The following is an 18,883-nucleotide window of genomic DNA, read 5'->3' as shown; positions in this document are numbered from 1 at the left end:
CAAAATATTCTGGATGCTAGAATTCTGAAACAAAACTGAAAATGCTGGAAAGGGGAGAGTTGTTGAAAGAAAAACAGAATTAGAATTTCAGGGCAGATTTATTGTCAGAAATGAAAAAAAACAAGTTTTAAATTACAGAGAAGGCGAGCAGAGAGAACAAAAGGAGAAGCCTGTAATAGTATGAAGAGTAGGAGAAAAATTGAGATGGAAGAGGGCAGCAGAAGTAAAAGTATATCTTGAGACATAATAGAAGTTGGATAACATTTGTTAATTATAAGAGCTGGCCTCCTTTGTAGCATAATGGTGTATTATGTGTCCTATCAAATGATTCAATTCAATGATACTTTATTGTCACATGTACCTAGGTACAGTGAAATGGTTTGTTTTTGCATACAACTCGGTAAAACCATACAGCAGTCCTCCCCTAGGCAGTGCACAAGAGTCGCTATGTCTCTGGGGCCATCAAAGTTGCAAATGTTCACCGAACAGCCTTATCTTCTGCCTGCCACTGCACGTGCCCCCCCACCAGGTCCAAATTTGTTCTCGGCGGCCCACTTGCTGGGTAGCTCTTGGCCGCACAGGTCCCCCTACGCTTTCGATGGTCTACTCGCTCTCGACGGTCCCTCTACGATCTCGGCCGTCCCCCCACACTCTCGGCGGACCCCCTTGCTCATGGCGATGGCATAGGTGGTTTGGGGATAAGTTCAGAGTCCGTGGTGGGCGATCTGGGCTTACCGGGCAGGTCCATCCTCAGTGAGCAAGGCCTCAGACCGTGGCGAGTGAGCTGGGCCTACTGGTGGGCTTGGCCCCTGCTCGCCAGGATACTCCCAGCGGGTGGTTCGGAAGTAGTCTCGGATCTCCAGGCAGGCAAAGTTTATCTTGGTGATCTCACAGGTGGCCTCATGATTTACTGGTCCTGTAGGATCTACTGAATCCCATGACAGAAAGCAAAGAACAAACGACACTTAGTTGATCCAGACATCTTGTGTCACGTTTATTCCAGAAGACCCTTTTACCTACATTCTCACCAATCATAACCTGTGTGCAGATAAGGCCAATTGGTGCGTCTGATCTTGGAGATGTTATTGAGCTCTTGTGGCTGGACCTTCTCGTGAGGCCGCTGGTGAGTCGCCAGCAATGACAAGCTGTATGCAAATCCAATGTAGGCGTGACAGCGCTACAGCCCCTTCAAGTTAGCCTAAGCATTCTTCAAAACCATCTACTTAAGGTCATATGTGATAGGAGCAGAATTAGGCCATTCGGCCCACGAAGTCTACTCCGCCATTCAATCATAGTTGATCTATATCTCCCTCTTAACCCCATTCTCCTGCCTTCTCCCCATAACCCCAGACACCTTAAGACACTACCGAAATACACATCTGACACTACTTGTTTGTTAAGTGGGTTTTGAAATGTCTTGCTGCTAATTTAGCTGACGACTCTGGGACGGCATGGTGGTGCAACGGTAGAGTTGCTGCCTTACAATGCCAGAGTCCTAGGTTTGATCCTGACTATGGGTACTGTCTGTATGGTGTTTGTATGTTCCCTGGTTTCCTCAAACACTGCAAAAACGTACAGGTTTGTAGGTTAATTAGCTTTGGTAAAAATTGTAAATTGTCCCTAGTATGTTAGATAGTGTTAGGTACGGGGATCATTGGTCAGCAGGATTTGGTGGGTCGAAGGGCCTGTTTCCATGCTGTATCTCTAAAACTAAAAACTCCATTTTAGCGGACATGTTTAAGAACGAACTGCAGATGCTGGAAAAATCGAAGGTCGACAAAAATGCTGGAGAAACTCAGCGGGTGCGGCAGCATCTATGGAGTGAAGGAATAGGCGACATTTTGGGTTGAGACCCTTCAGACTGGCTGGTCTGACGGTCTGTTTAACCCCCCCCTTACATTATATTCCATCCCTTGGAGTTGTTAGGCCACATTAGCACCCATCTAACTGGATATTACTGAGTATACTAGTACAAGTAAAAATAGTCTCAATTTTAGTATAAATCATCAGTTCATTTATCATCAAATCATCAAAAGATTGATATCCTCCAGGTGCTGATCTTCTCTGTGCATATTCATCATAATCTCTTCTTGGTTCAATCATCTGGTACAGTTGTCAGAACAAAACAGTCGCCAAAATGTGATATCCCTGTAAACCGAAAGACAAAGTAATATCTGCTCTTATTTCCAGTAAAATATCTTACTCGCACTGTGTAAATTTTCCCGAATCTAAATGAATCGGCACTGACTGTCCCTGTAGTAATACCTAAAATGTATTACCTTGCCCATCTGCGAGAATTTCCGTCATTTGCGGAAGGTTATTTGGGTGGTGTACCCAAATATTTGCCTAAGCAAACTAGATGTTTGCCTAAGCAAGGTTAAAAGCTGCTACCTTCCAGCATCGCTGTCCATTTTCCGATAGGACAGAGCCATCCATGAACCATGCATGTTGTTGCTGAGCCATGGATAGTTTGCCAAGTGGCACCCCCCCATTTAATAGGCAAGTCTGGCAAGCTAGGATTGTGGCCAGGTCAGGAACTGCAGTGAGGGGTTTCAGCAACTTGCTCATGTAATTTGGAAACACCATCCACATCTTTGGCAGTTCTTACAGCATTTCCATTTAATAATAGAACTTTGTTGTGCTTCCACACGTTACACCTCTTTTGAAAAACGGCTGCTTTGGTGTTATTGGGCACTGGTAGAAACGGAAGGGCAGACGGGGTGACAATGTACTCCTGCGACCAGACCTTCCTATCAAGACATATATTCTTTCTAAGTCCCCACCAATTGAGTAGATGGGAGATTTATCTACCTTCATACACCTTTGGACATCAAGCCCCTCCTCATCCGTAATATAGACTGTCCCCAAGAGATTTTCATTGATTGTCTCAAGTTCCCTTGCCTTCATGTCTTTCTCCAAAGTAAAAACAGAGGATAAATACTTGTTGAGGACCTAGTCTATCTCCTGTTCCACACATAGATGACCATAGATGTCCTTACATCACTTCACTCGCTTCCATTCTAGCTGCCCCCCCCCCACCATCAGGTGAGGCAGAAGTTCACGAGTTCACGTTCATTTCTTCATACTTCATCTACTGAATGCAGTGGCCTCGATGTGGCCTCCTTTACATCATCAAGACCAAGCACAGACTTGGCGACTGTTTCACTGAACACTTGCCCTGTGTCCACCAAGACCTGTGTTCGATATCCCAATTTTTATTTCCTTTCCCATACCCATACCAACCTGTATGTTCTTGACTTCCTCCATTGCCAGTGTGAGGCCACATGTAAACTGGTGGAACAGCAGCTCGTATTCCATTTGGGAGCTTACAATCTTACGGTATGAACATTGAGTTTTGCAATTTCAAGAAATGCCTTCCTCTGCCCAAACCCCAATGCGCACGTTTCTCCCACCATCTCCCAATCCTCCCTCGTCACCGTACTCCTTTCCCCTCATTCATACACCCATCCCCCATCTGTTTATTTCCCTTCTTTTCATTCCCTTTCCACTCATTTTCCTCCCTCCAACTTTACACTTCACTCCTCCTTTTCTGTCCTTATCTGACAGTTGTTTCCTTTTCACTTTGAGCCTTTGTCACTTACCCCACCCATCCAACCCCCCTCATCTATATCCACTTGCAAGGCTTTGTCCCATCCCCTACCTCCATTTTCTATCTTTCTCCACCCATCTGCTATCAGTTTGAAGAAAGGTCCTGAGCTGAAATATCACCTGTCCATTCTCTCCACAGATGCTTCCTGACCTATTGAGTTCCTCCAGCACTTTGTGTTTTGCTGAAGAGTAAACCTTCCACTATTCCATGAAGCTAATTCTGCATCCAGTTAGCTAACTCTCACTGGATCCCATGCAATCTAACCTTCGAGAGCAGCCTACCATGCGGAACCTTATCAACGACCTTGCTGAAGTCCAATATCAATGGCCTTGCCCTCATTACCTTTCTTGGTTACCTCTTCAAAAAAGTTAGGGTCTTGGAAGTAAAGTAAGAAATATTACAAGCTTTTTATGTCATTCCATTCATCCTTGACTACAAGACTACAAGGGCCAAAGGACTGGTTCCATTGCTGATCTGATATTTTTATAAATGGATAATGCAGAGTAAGTGTAGGCCAGTAAAGCTAGATTTTGTACTGGACAATTGTGGGGGAATAAAGAGACCTGAAATTTCACCTACCCATGTTCTCCAGAAAATGCTGCTTGACCTGCTGAGTCACTGCAGTACTTCGTGTCTATTTTTGAAATGGGAAAAAATTCTAAGGCTAAGCAAAAAATGACTCTTGCTCAGCAGCCCACACAGCCAAATAAATAACATCACCAAAATGAACAAAGATTTTCAGTGTAATTTGTCTGCAACATGTGCAGAATCCTGCATATTAAAAGCACATTGGCAAAAAATATCCATTTTAAATTGCATGGCAGCTTACACAGTAACCTGGGTCTTTTATAAAATAACCTTGGATAATTACTGAAGCATTTTTCATTTAATACGCAGAAGTGTTAATTCCGAGTCTGGCCATTGTGGCTGACACATCTTAACACATTTTTTAATTCATTGGATAAACTTTTATTTGCTGATATAAAAAAATGCATTAATGCACAAATATTATCTGTATTTCTACTGTAAATTCCTTAATTGATATTTGAGAGTGTATTCAAATGAATGAAGATTGGAATGTCAAATGACTGGACTGCTGACAACAGTATTTAGTGTCACCATAGACATGAAGAAGGATTACTAGGCGGCACTCAATAATCAGATTGTTTGTCAAACAGCACAAAATAAAGGACTGATTTATTTAATTTCTCAAACAGTACTTTCCAACAAATGACCCTTTGAAGAACATACCCAGATCTTAGCAAACGGCATATGCTGAGACAAAAGATTTAGCATACTGTGAACGACATATTAACATTTCACTAGTCACAAAGCATGGAAACAGGCTCATCGGCTCAACTTGCTGCACAAATTGCCCCATCTATGATAGTCCCACCTGCCCGTGTTTGGTCCATAATCCCTCTGAACCTTTCCTATCCATGTACCTGCCCAATGTCTATTAAATCTTGTTATATAGAATCTACCTCAACGAATCCCTCTGGCATATCAACCTCAATTAATCCCTAGCTTATCCCATCATAGAAACATAGAAATTAGGTGCAGGAGTAGGCCATTCGGCCCTTCGAGCCTGCACCGCCATTCAATATGATCATGGCTGATCATCCAACTCAGTATCCCGTACCTGCCTTCTCTCCATACCCCCTGATCCCCTTAGCCACAAGGGCCACATCTAACTCCCTCTTAAATATAGCCAATGAACTGGCCTCAACTACCCTCTGTGGCAGAGAGTTCCAGAGATTCACCACTCTGTGTGAAAAAAGTTCTTCTCATCTCGGTTTTAAAGGATTTCCCCCTTATCCTTAAGCTGTGACCCCTTGTCCTGGACTTCCCCAACATCGGGAACAATCTTCCTGCATCTAGCCTGTCCAACCCCTTAAGAAGTTTGTAAGTTTCTATAAGATCCCCACTCAATCTCCTAAATTCTGGAGAATATAAACCAAGTCTATCCAGTCTTTCTTCATAAGACAGTCCTGACATCCCAGGAATCAGTCTGGTGAACCTTCTCTGCACTCCCTCTATGCCAATAATGTCCTTCCTCAGATTTGGTCTCATCTACCCACCACCTGTGTGAAAACATTGTCACATCTTCCTATTAAATCTTTCACCTCTCATCTTAAACTTATGTCCATTAAAAAAAATGCTATCTTCTATATTCACTTTTTTACTGAGCAAAGCTTTTATTAAACTCATTTGTACATTTATTGTTAACTAATTGTTTAAATAAATGAAAAAATATACAATGTAAAAAAAAATCTGACAATTTGATCTTCTGGAACATAAATGGAAATGTATTTTCTTTTAAATTAAATTTCCAGCACTTTCACATTCCCTTAATCCTGTACTTTCCCTCTTGAAAGTGTGATTATGATTTATAACGGGGAAATAATATTTATTCAGATACGTGGGAAAAATTTCCTAATTATACTTAGTCTACAGATTTTGAGTACTGAACAATGTCCACAAATAAATATTACACTACCACATTTATCACCACACTACAAACAACAAATCTCATTAGACACAAAGTGCTGGAGTAACTCAGCAGGTCAGGCAGCATCTTTACAGAAAAATAAAAGCACAGGTCTGAAGAAGGGTTCTGACCCGAAATGTTACCAGAGATTTTCCCCCAGAGATGCTGACTGATCTGTTGAGTTACTCCAGCACTTTGTGTCTATCATTGGTATAAACCAGCATCTGCAGTTTCTTCCTAAACACATGTCGTTAACTATGTGAATGAGTTCCATTGATAAAATCATCGTTTTTCTAAATATCTAGATAAACATTCTTCTCACCGTCAATACTACGAAGAGTTTTCTGTTTTGAGAGTCACAATGCATACAACCTTTGACATCATGTCTTTTTACTGTTTGCAGTTATTTCAGAGCTCCAGAACTCACAATAAAAGACCTGGGCAGATTCACCAATAGCATTCAATCTCTTGCTCACAGGTGTGAGCATTTGTGGATGCTTTGTCGATGTTACAACAACGCCTGCCCGTCAAAAAAATAGGTCAATTATGAAACGCTTTAACCCAACCCAAGGAGCTTTGTAAAACGGTTTGAAATCATTTATTTTATGTTTCAAGAATACAACACAAAAATATTCATTACATCTTTAAATAAACAGAAATGAAAGCCTGGTTCTAAACAAGGCAACCTTGACATTCCGTAAATAAATATAGCGACATAGTTACACTTCTCCTCCTCAGTCGATAAACTGTAAACAAGTTCAGGCCTTTTGTTGCCATGTGTAGGAAGGAAGTCAAGTCAAGTTTAAGTTTATTCGTCACTTACACATACGAGATGTGCAGTGAAATTAAAAGTTTCTTTGGACTTTGTGCGAAAAGACAAACAAACAAACAAACAACCAAACAAACTACAAACAGAATGGAACAGAATCACATATTCTTTTACATATTAAATATTGTGGGCAGAAGGAAAAAGGGAAAAAAACAGCAAAACAAAAAAACAGCAGTAAATGCAGATGCTGGTTTACACCATAGACTGGAGTAACCCAGGCAGCATCCCTGGAGAGAAAGAATGGGTGACTTTTCGGGTCAAGACCCTTCTTCAGACTGCGAGTCGGGGGAGAGGGAGACTAGATATATGGAAGAGTAAGGTGTGAAAATGACAGATCAACGCAGACACTGCTGAAAGGAAGTGTAGAATGTTTCATTGTTAGCTGTGGGGAAGGTGACAACGAAACATGTAAACAGTAAAATTAATCAGGACAGTGAAACTAGTCGGAGAACTAGGATGGGGGAAGGAACAGAGAGAGAGGGAAGCAAGGATTACTTAAAGTTAGAGAAATTATAATTCAGACCACTGGGTTATAAGCTGCCCAAGCGAAATATGAGGCGCTGTTCACTCGGACAATGGAGGAGGCCCAGGACAGAGGTCGGTGTGGGAATGGGAGGGGGAGATAAAGTGTAGGAAGGAACTGCAAATGTGTAAAGGGCCTGTCCACCAGCATGCGATTGCATGCGTCTAGCGCAACCAAACGTGGTCGCTTGAGGCGTACGGCCTCGCAGGGCCGGTCCCACTTCGATTGGCGGAGGCGTATGGAGTTGTGCGGGGCTGATCGCGACATTGCGCGGGGCTCTAAAAATCTTGCACTGTTCGAAAATCCCGCGCGTCAGAGGCCTGTCGGCCCGCAGCCGCATTGAGGTCGTACGCAACGTCTCGACGGGCGTACGCAGCATCTCGACTCCGTACGCAGCTCCTTGACATCGTACGCAGCTCCTTGATGTCGTAAATTACGTCACGCGTGAACTTTGCGCGTACTTACCGCGAACTCAGGGCGAACTTCACTTCCGTTTGGTCGCACTAGACGCATGCAATCGCATGATGGTGGGACAGGCCCTTAAGAAGGAACTGCAGGTGCTGGTTTAAACCGAAGATAGACACAAAAAGCTGGAGTGACTCAGCGGGATAGGCAGTCTCTGGAGAGAAGGAATGGGTGACGCTTCGGGTCGAGACCCTTCTTCAGACTGAGTCGGGGAAAGGGAAACGAGAGATATAGACGGTGATGTAGAGAGATAAAGAACAAATGAATGATAAATTATAAAAAGAACGATGATAAAGGAAGTAGGACATTGTTAGCCGCGGCTCGGTGTCCGCTCGTGGCGAGTGAGGGGGAGCGCGCGGCCCAGGCGGGATGCGCGAGGTGTTGTCGTTGCCATGCCGCGCCGCTACTTCCGGTCAGCTGACAGCGCCGCCGGTTGGAAGGAGCGGAAGTGGAAGCGGCAGCTGGGGTAACGTCGGAGGCCTGAGTAACTGAGGTGAAAAATTAATTGACGCTGCTGGCAGTTTGAGCCTTGGCACTTAGAACCAGTTCATTTCTGTTTTATAAGGCATGTGGTTTTAGGTAGGGGGTAGGTTTGAGCACGCGTGTATCTGTCTGTGTGAGTGAGGGAGCCGGCAGTGATGGGCGACAGAACAATAACAATCTCGTTTCTTTTGGGCACAGAAAACAAACCGCTGCAGGAACTGAGTGGGTCAGGCAGCGTCTGTGGAGGGGAATGGACAGGCGACGTTTCGGGTCCGGACCCTTCTTCCTTCTACAGAATCTACCTGACCCGTTGAGTTCCTGCAACACTTTTATTGCTCAAGACGCCAACATCTGCAGTCCCTTGTGTCTGCATTTGTGAGGGTGAGGGAAGAGAGAGGACAGCAGTTAGTCAATTAATCAACCTTTTAATCATTTGATCTATGCACACCCCGGAACTTTTAATTCGTATGCTCAGCAAGGTAAATTCGGGAATCCTGGTTGCTTTCATACTTTGCTTCCTGGTCAATTCGCCTAATTCACCTTTCATTAAATGCCCCCAGTGCCTTGAAATTCCAAAGCGACACCTAGTGGAATCCTTTTAATTATTTTATAAAGAATATTCTGAGCAATTTTGCGTCCTTAAGAGATCTGAATGTATTAGTACAACTATTTATTTAGCCGGTATACAAAATCTAGACTTGACGTGATCTTCTGAAGCTTGAACTTTCTCGCTTAGAGGCTGTTCATATCTGAAGATCCAATTAATCCTTGCTTGGAGTCTTAAATGTCCCAAATGTCTCGAGACGCGTGTAACTTGGATTTACCTAATTATAAGGCTAAATATATTGCCTGGAAGTGAGTCATGTACAGATACATTAAATCCAAATCTCTTGGATTTTTGCCCACTTACATTTCTTGCCCTAAAGCTTGCAATGCTACTGTTTTAAAGTTTCACGTGATTTTCTTGTCCTTTCTTGGAGGTGCTGTGCAGTACATCTGGGTGCACCAAACCACCCGAGTTTTCTCTACTTTTTTTTCGGCTAGAGTGACGACTTGACATTTTACTCATTATGTTCCATCTTCCATGTTCCCACTAATTTCCTTAGTCTTTCCATATTCCTGTGAAGCCTCTCTGTATTTTCCTGAGGAATTTTACTCTGATGTGGCTATCTGATCATCTGTGAACATAACAAATTGTGTTCTCTATTTCAAATTACTGATGGAGAACGTGGCGTCTAAATACTGAACCGTTTGGCACCATATTAATTTCACCCTCTTTATTTGAAAATGACAGTTTATTCTTACTCTTTACTTTATATTCGTACTTTATACTTTATAGCATCCAGGTTCAGAAACAGCTTCTTCCCTACAGCCATCGGGCTATTAAACACTACAACCTCATATAGGCTCTGAACGACAATCCTATTATTATTATTATTATTGTTGCATTGTTTTGTTTGTTATTTGAGTGTGTGTGTGTGAATATATATGTATACACACAGGTATGTTGTGAGCATGTGTATATATACACAATGAGCTTTTCTTTTCTTTCTCGTTTGTCATATCATACTATACATATTCTGTTGTTCTGCAGAAAGTAAGAATTTAATTGTTCTACCTGTGACAATAAAACACTCTTGACTTGAAAAACCCCCACCTCATTCCACCCCCAAGATGAATATAAGAACTATCCACTGATAAAAGATAATCAAGGGATATAGGGAACAAACAATTTAAATTAGTTTCTGTTACTAGAAAAATAATGTGAGGTAAGTTAATGGGGCTAACGCCTGTCAAGCACCCTGGACATAATGCTTTGCTTCCAATGGTCTTAAAGGAAGTGGATGCAGTGATTGTAATATACTAAAATTCCCCCAGACGTCTTGGAGAATTGGAAAATTATAAATGTAGCTCATCAATTCAAGAAGAGAAAGAGATAGGAAGCAGAAAACTAGGAGCCACCTAGCCTAACCCTCCCCTGCAGATGTCAAGCTTGCCTACTACAACCAGGGAGAAGTGCTGAACTACTATCTACCTCTTTAATGACCCCTCGGATTATCCTTGATCGGACTTTGCTAGCTTTACCTTGCACTAAATGTAATTTCCTTATCATGTATCTATACACTGTAAATGGATCGATTATAATCATGTATTGTCTTTCTGCTGACTGGTTTTCACTGTTCTTCGGTACACGTGACAATAAACTAAGCTGAATAAATGCATTATTAAGGAGATAGTTGCTCGTGATTTAGAAGTTTGTAAAAAAAATGAAGTTTAGTCAACTGTTTTATGAAATGGAAATCTTGTTCAACAAATTTGTTCGGGTTCACTTTGGATGAAGGGGAACCAGGATGGATAAAGTAAAACTACTTTTGGATGGGCAATCAGCAACAAGTGAGGTGATCAGTGCTGGGGCTTCGATTAGATTGATGTAGAATTGGAAAAGGGTGTGTGGTGAGGGTACTATTTCTAAATTTTCTGTTGATGCAAAATTTCTAGGTTAGCATGTTCTGAGGATGATATAAAGAACCTGCATAGATAGGCTCAGTGAGTGGACAAAATGTTGAAAGAGACTAATAGGAGAACAAGTGAAGTTATTTACTTGGGAAAGAATGACAAAGCAAATTATTATCTAGCAGATTATTATGAAGCAGATTATTATCTAGAATGGATTGCAAATCTTGTAGTACAAATGATTATGGAGGTCTTGTTTGTGAAACACAACAAAAAAGCATGGAGGTCCAGTAAGTAAATAGGAAAGCCAAGAGGATGTTGACCTCTATTCCAAGGTGAAGGGAGTAGAAAAGTAGGAAGCATTTGATGCAACTTTTGTCAGAACCTGCAAAGGGAGAGAAGGAATTAAGTTTCAGACAAGATGAACTATGGGGTATAATTTCACAAGAAGAGATCACCCTTTTAAGACTGAGAGGAGGAGGAATTTAATCTCTCAGAAGATTGAGAATCTTTGAACTATAAGGAAGAAACAATAAAAAACATAATAGGGGCAGGAGTTGGCTATCCAGTCCTGGTCCACCATTCAGTATGATCACAGGTGATAATTTATGCAGTATCCTGTACCAATTCTTTCCTCATATTCATTGATCCCTTTTAGCATTAAGAAAATCATCATTGTGAATATATTTACTGACTAGAGAGAATTCTGAGGGATAGGATATACAGGCATTTAGATCGACAACGGGTGATTAGGGATAGTTAGTATGGATTTGTACGTGGGAGGCCGTGTCTCACAAATCTGATTTTTTTTTTAAGACATGACCAAAAAGGTCGATTAGGGCAGAGCTGTAGATGTATATATGGACTTTAGTAAAGCATTTGACAAGGTTCCGCATGGTAGGCTGCTCTGGAAGGTTGGATCGTATGGGATCCATGCAGAGATAGCTGAGTGGATAGAAAATTGATGGTGGAAGGTTGTTCTTGGACTGGAGGCCTGTGACAAGTGGTGTGCCTCAGGGTTCAGTGCTGGGCCCGTTACTGTTTGTCATCCGTATCAATGATTTGGATACGAACATACATGGCAAGATTAGCATGTATGCAGATGATACAAAAGTGGGTGGTTGTGCAGATTGTGAAGATGGTTGTGAAAAATTGGAGCAGGACCTTAATCGATTTGCCAGGTAGGTTGAGGAATGGTTGATGGAATACAGAGAAATGTGAGGTGTTGCATTTTGGGAAGTCAAAGATAGGCAGGACCTACACAGTGAATGGTAGGGCTCTGGGGAATATTGTAGAGCAGAGCAATCTAAGAGTGCAGGTGCATGGTTCCTTGAAGTTGGAATCGCTGGTTGATCGGGTGGTCAAAAAGGCTCTTGGCACATTGGCCTTCATCAGTCAGTATTGAGTACAGAAGTTGGGAGGTCATGTGGCAGTTGTATGAGATGTTGGTGAGGCCGCATTTAGAGTATTGTGTTCTGTTCTGGGTATCATGTTATAGGAAAGATGTCAAGCTGGAAAGGGCACCGAGAAGATTTACGAGGATGTTGCCAGGACTAGAGGATCTGAGCTAAAGGGAGAAGTCGGGTATGCTAGGACTCCATTCCTTGGAGCGCAGGAGGATGGGTTATCGTATAGAGGTATATAAAATCACGAGAGGAATACATTGGGCAGATGCACAGAGTCTTTTGCCCAGAATGGGTGAATGGAAGACCAGAGGGCATAGGCTTAAGGTAAAGGGAAAAGATTTAATAGGAATCTGAAGGGTAACTTTTTCACACAGTGGTGGGTGTATGGAACAAGCTGCCAGAGGAGGTAGGTGAGGCTTGGACTATCCCAACGTTCAAGAAACAGTTAGACATGGATAGGACATGTTTGGAGGGATATGGACCAAACGCGGGCAGGTGGGACAAGTGTAGTTGGGACATGTTGGTCCGTGTGGGCAAGTTGGGCCAAAGGGCCTGCTTCCATGCTGCATCACTTTATGATTCTATGACTTTGTCCTACTAATGTGATGGAGAATTCCACAGCTTCAGTAAATGTTCATTGCAGTCCCTCCATAAGAGCATCCATCTTCGAACATGGAGCCAAAGTTGCACGGCTAGCACCAAATGGGGTCTCACTTTGGCCCTGTACAGGTGCAGCAGGTCATGTTTGCTTCTGTGCTGAAATTCTCTTCCATTGAAGGCCAATGTCTCATTTGTCTTCCTATCTGCTTGTTGCATCGGAATGTTTACTACCAGTGACTCATGAGCAGGTAATACAGAATGTCTCCTCTTTTCCTAATCATTCACCATTTGGATAGCAATCTGCCTCTTTTTTTTGGAACCATTTCTTCCATTCTTTTTCCCACTTACCCAACTTGTCTAAAGTCAGGATACCAGTAACAATTTGGAAATGGTGTCGAGCCCAAGATTGAATGGACCATAATCTTTACCTGCTCCCATGGGTTTTATGTTCTCAAATGTTGTTTAATAATCTCTTGAATGGCACCTTATTTAAAAACCTTCTGAAAATCCAATTAAAATACACCCATCAGTTTCCCTGATCTTTTCTGCAAATTGCAACTTCAGAAAACTTGAACAAATTATCTAATGTACATAAAGGCATTGAAATGTCAAAACCTACCTTAATTTTCCCGATTAAGAGAAATGAATGGTTTGAGTTAGTAGTTTATTTTGCTCCTTTATTGCTTATGCTTATTGTAACATTTTCTAATAAATTGCACCGTGAGTATGAATGTGCAATGAAAAAGTGTGTGCCGGGAAGGGCAAGGTTTAGGGTCTCAATTCTGATCAGCTGTATTCAATGTTCATTCAAAGCTGAAATACTTGATACCAACACTAAACTTCAGTTGTCATTATATCCTTTGTACTATTGTAAAATTCGTCCATTTTCTCTTTAATGAACTTTTCTCAAGTTTTTGTAAATCGATTATTTTTGAATATATGATAAATATTTTTGAAGATTTACGAGTATGTTGCCAGGACTGGAGGGTCTAAGCCATAGGAAGAGGTTGAGGAGGCTGGGACTCTATTCCTTGAGCGCAGTAGGATGAGGGGTGACCTTATAGAGGTATATAAATTCTTGAGAGGAATAGGTTGGGTCAATGCACAGAGTCTCTTTCCCCGGAGTAGGCGAATTGAGGAGAAGAGGACATAGTTTTAAGGTGAAGAGACCAAAGATTTAATAGGAATCTGAGTGGTAACCTTTTCACACAAAGGGTGGTGAGGGTATGGAACAAGCTGCCAGAGAAGGTAGTTGAGGCAGGGACTATCCCAACATTTAAGAAACAGTTAGACAGGTACTTGGATAGGACATGTTTGGAGGGATACAGGCCAAACGTGGGCAGGTAGGATTAGTGCAGCTGGGACACGTTGGCGATATGGGCATGTTGGGCTGAAGGGCCTGTGTTCATTCAATTACTCTAAGCATACATGAGGAGCTAGGAATCCCTGGTGACAGCTGGAACAAGTAATATAATTTGTCTAAGAAAGAACTGCAGATGATGGAAAAATCGAAGGTCGACAAAAATGCTGGAGAAACTCAGCAGGTGAGGCAGCATCTATGGAGCGAAGAAATAGGTGATGTCTGAAGAAGAAGGGTCTCAACCTGAAACGTCACCTATTCCTTTGCTCCATAGATGCTGCCTCACCCACTGAGTTTCTCCAGCATTTTTGTCCACCAGTAATATAATTTGATCAGCTTTTCAAGCTAAGCGTGGGTCCCCTGCAAACTTTGGCAGATTTGGGAGAATTTTTAAAGGAATCTTCATAGGCTGTTTGGCAATCCAAAACAAGAAGCTGCTATTGTCAGAAGAATCCTTCGGACCTTATTTTGTTTAAAATTGTTTAATATCTGTAAGCTCCAGAAAAGAAAATAAAGAATACCAATTTTTAAAAATGCTAAAATGATAAATTTGAGAACTTCATTTTTGGAAATGGAAGGATCTCTTGGTTAAGGGGTAATATATTCCGTGAAGCCATGGTATTGGCCTGAAATTATTCTGCAATGTATTTGATACACATGGCATTATTTTTGCTCTTTTGACTTGGTATTCTGCTTGTAAATTGTCCATTAACCAATGCCCACTTGTAATTTTGAGAAATTGATAAAATACCACGATAAAAGTTGCATTCATTTTTAAAAATCTTTTTGCTATTGTACGCTGACTGTAGTTCAAATCATGAGAATAAAGAAAGACAAGGTATTTTTTAAAACTTTGTTGAGTGGGTCTGCCAGAAGGGATGAGGGATGCCAACGGACATAATTGTAAAAACTCAGGAACAAGCAGAGCATTATGTGTTGTATGCTGGAACACCAAGTGATTAACTTCAGCAGTTTCAAACGATGTTTTGTGAGTTACTGCAGATTAATTGTCTGTTGCATTACAGTGCAAAGAATGTAGTTTGGGGATGCAGGCAGCATTGTGTTCTGAGAAAATAAAACACAGCTTGTGTTTTTATTGCTGCCCTATAAATATTTTGGATAGAATGTAAATGTCTGCTTAATAGCAGAAGCCTGAAAAATAGCATGAATTGTCATTCTTCCCAAAATGTGCCAAATGAAATTGTGTAGGAGTAATAGATCATGTTTCAAATTATTGTGTTAAGTGGTTCAAGATACTTGGAAACGGAATTTGATTTGCCATGAATCAATTGATATATATTTTTTAGTTCATTTTTATCTAGACTATGAAATAACCAGAACAAAATAATTATTAGGGAATAGATTTTGGAACGGTATTGATCACCTGGCTCCCAATAGGGGAGTGGTGACATATTGAAAAAAAGCTCAGATGCATAGGACTCATAGCTTTACATCAGGAATAATGTGCATAGGAGTGATCGCACCATTAGATAAAATAGGGTCATGAATCCTTTGGGGTGGGGGGAGCGTTCAACTCTTTATTTGAATATTTTTAATTATCTGAATATTTTAATGATTATTATTATTTAAATAAATAAAACAGAATGTAGAACAGGAACAGCTCTTCAGCCCATAATGTCTGTGCCTACCAAGACACCAAGTTAAATTGCACACCTGCCTGCTCATGGTCGATATCCTCCATTCCCTGCCTGTACGTATCTCTGTCAAAATGCCTCTTTAAAAATGACTATTGTATCTGCTTTCACAACCACCTCAGCAGCTTATTCCAAGCACCTACCATTCTCAGTGTAAAAAAAACGTGCCTTGTATATGTCCTTTAAACTTTCACCATCTTAAAGCTGTGCTCTCTAGAATTTAACATTTCCACTCTGAGAAAAAGACTGATGATCTATCCTGTCTATGTCTCTCATAATTTTATATACTTCTATCAAGTTGTCTCCTCAGCCTCCACGCTCCAGGGAAAACTATCCAAGTTTGTCTGACCTCTCCTTATAACTATTACTCTCAAATCCAGGCAGCATCCTGATGAACATCTTCTGCACCCTCTCCAAAACCTTCACATCCTTCCTATAACGTGTGACCAGAACTGCACACAATATTTCCAAATGTGGCCTCACTGAAGTTTTATGCAGCTACAACATGATTTCCGAAATAAAACTGCATCCTTGGATAAGAACTGAGCTTTCAATTTTTCATAGAAAATTAGCATAGTGCATCATAAAGTGATGTAATGACCACTGGCTGTCTTTTTAATTTTGGTTGAAGTAGAAATTGGATAACCTTTGGATATTAAAGGATAATAATGTGAACCCTTTGCAAAATAACTAAATGCCTTGCATTATTTACCAGTCGTCCAGTAAAATACGCCTCCATACAGTAAGGCAAACTCTGCATAGATTTTTATTGTGGTGCCTAATATACTTGGCAACTTTGGTACCTGAAGTACGTTGTATCCTGGAGCTTTTCCCTGAGGGTTGGCTTTACATTAGATACAATGTTTGAAGTCAAAGATGAAAGTGTTACAAACACTATATATCTTTCCCACAAAATATTCGACATATTTTCTCCGTGAAATGCTTTTCTAGTTGTTAGTAAAGAGAAATTACTTTCTGGAATTTCACCTCAAATATTCATTAACATAAAAGCTTTTCCGTGTTAGTAAAGAGCTTTTACTTTTATTTGTTACTTTCATTAGCGTAAAGTACACAATATGGCACTTGGCTTGTTCTGCAGGATTCAGCTTTTCTACATGTTTCATGAGGTATGCTTATTCAGTACTTTTATTTTTTTTTTTTTTTTTTACAAAATAGTAGTGTTAAATTATAAAAGAATATTGGTTCATGCATAAAGTGATGTATTCCGTGAAATGCATTTTCTGAGTTAACATTGAAAGTTACTTTTCGACATATTTTCTCCGTGAAATGCTTTTCTAGTTGTTAGTAAAGAGAAATTACTTTCTGGAATTTCACCTCAAATAACTTCATTAATTTCTTCCTGAGGGAGAAGCTTTCCGCAGTCCATATTTTATTTGTGTAGTTATTAGCGTAAATTAGAACACGACATATGGCACTTGTTCAGCATGGATTCAGCTAAACATGAATTCATCTGAATATGCTATTCAGTTTTTATATTTTAACAAAATTAGTTTAGTGTAATGTACCTTGCATCATTAGTAGGATATCTGAATTAATTTTCATGAAGCAGTTACGATGCAGAAATTAACTGGTTACTTGTGCCTTGGGAGATCAAATGATGAGCTGAAAGATTCAGCTGCCCGGATTAAGCTTACCTTCCTTTGCCAATTCCGCAGAGGAATGCTGGTTATCCACGGTTCACTGTTTTGCAGGCTAGAAGGTGTATGCCCAGCCAATTCTGGAGCTCAGCTGTTGGTACATGTGATTTCCCACTGCAACCAGATTAACCATTGTCCAGTCTCAGAGCTTTGATGTGCTAAGAAGAGAGATGGACTTTGCACCTGGTCTTTCAGCATTTTACCAGAACTGGCTGACGTAAGAATTGTGTTTATGGAGTCACCAATCCCATGAAAAATGGTTAATGTTTAATGTTTTTAATAGTCTTTTAGCACTTCAGTGTTTTTTGTTAAACTAATTTTATTTTGTTTGATTTTTCTGTTTACTATCGAAGTAAATAAATCACTTCCTGTGATGAGCATTTACCTTCATGTAAGGTAAAATGCTCATAGGAGATTTTATGAGCATTTGCTTTTGATGTGCAATAATTACTTAATTGGCTTTTCTGATTTTCTTGATTGAAGCAAGAAGAAAATACCAGGTGAACTTACTGCTTTTCTTCAAAAGGTGCTGTGGGATCTGTTATTTTCAGCTGCATTAACAGAAAATAATTCATATAATGTCCAATCCAAGTGGTTGCACACATGATTCTCTGTAATGCGGCAACATATCAGCTCCGATAATATACCCCAAAAAGATTTGAACAGCCAAATGAACTAAGTAAATGCTTTAAAATTAAATCACAACTTCAAACATAATTGTAAGGGAAAGAAAAGGAAAATACCACAAAACAAGAAACAGTAAAAATACACAACTAATCCCAGCACCAGTAAAAAAACAGGTAAAAATTAAGTTATTCTGACACTGCATCGTCTGTAATCTGATTAAACTAGTTTTGCTTTGGGACAACATTAGAAACATTTTGCCAATTTTAAATCAAATGAACTCTTTGCAATATTTTTATTCTATTATTAATTCCATGATAAGAGTACTGAAGCATCAGTTGGTTGGCTTGCAGTGGATAACCTCTACTTAATTGAGAAGTTTAAACAAATTGTGTTTAGGGTGTCCAATTTCTTCCTTGCCACTCAATTTTTTATTTAAGGTTATCAGTGCTCAATTAACGTAGCGTTGAATCATCAAATGAAAGCACTTAACATTGATGTTTAACACCAATTCAGGATGAATTTAGAATGCTGAAGTGCCATTTATCTTGGACCAGGTGTCACATCCAATTCTGTTGATGGCAAATTGTGACTGTTTCCTGGTCTACTAACATAATCAAGACAATAGAAAATACCACAAGCCTCAATTTCCACTATATTTCTGATCATATTTGGAAATTTTAAAAGCACTACTGCCTTAGTTGGTGCCATGACATTATGAATGT

General features: G+C 40.5%; 1 protein-coding gene across 2 annotated transcripts in view; it reads left to right on the top strand.

The window, feature by feature from the left end:
* Positions 1-7,830: 7,830 nt before the first annotated feature.
* wwp2 (WW domain containing E3 ubiquitin protein ligase 2) overlaps positions 7,831-18,883 on the top strand; it is a 169,442-nt gene continuing 158,389 nt past the window's right edge. The window contains exon 1 of one of the 2 annotated variants that reach the window (XM_055648966.1): positions 7,831-8,411. The gene's annotated coding sequence lies outside the window, so the exon portion shown is untranslated. The remainder of the gene's footprint in view (positions 8,412-18,883) is intronic. The other variant, XM_055648965.1, reaches the window with a different exon arrangement.

The sequence above is a fragment of the Leucoraja erinacea genome, chromosome 17 (genome assembly GCF_028641065.1).
Source record: "Leucoraja erinacea ecotype New England chromosome 17, Leri_hhj_1, whole genome shotgun sequence".
In the NCBI taxonomy this organism is placed as follows: Eukaryota; Metazoa; Chordata; class Chondrichthyes; order Rajiformes; family Rajidae; genus Leucoraja; species Leucoraja erinaceus.
This window is presented reverse-complemented; position numbering and strand designations above follow the sequence as displayed.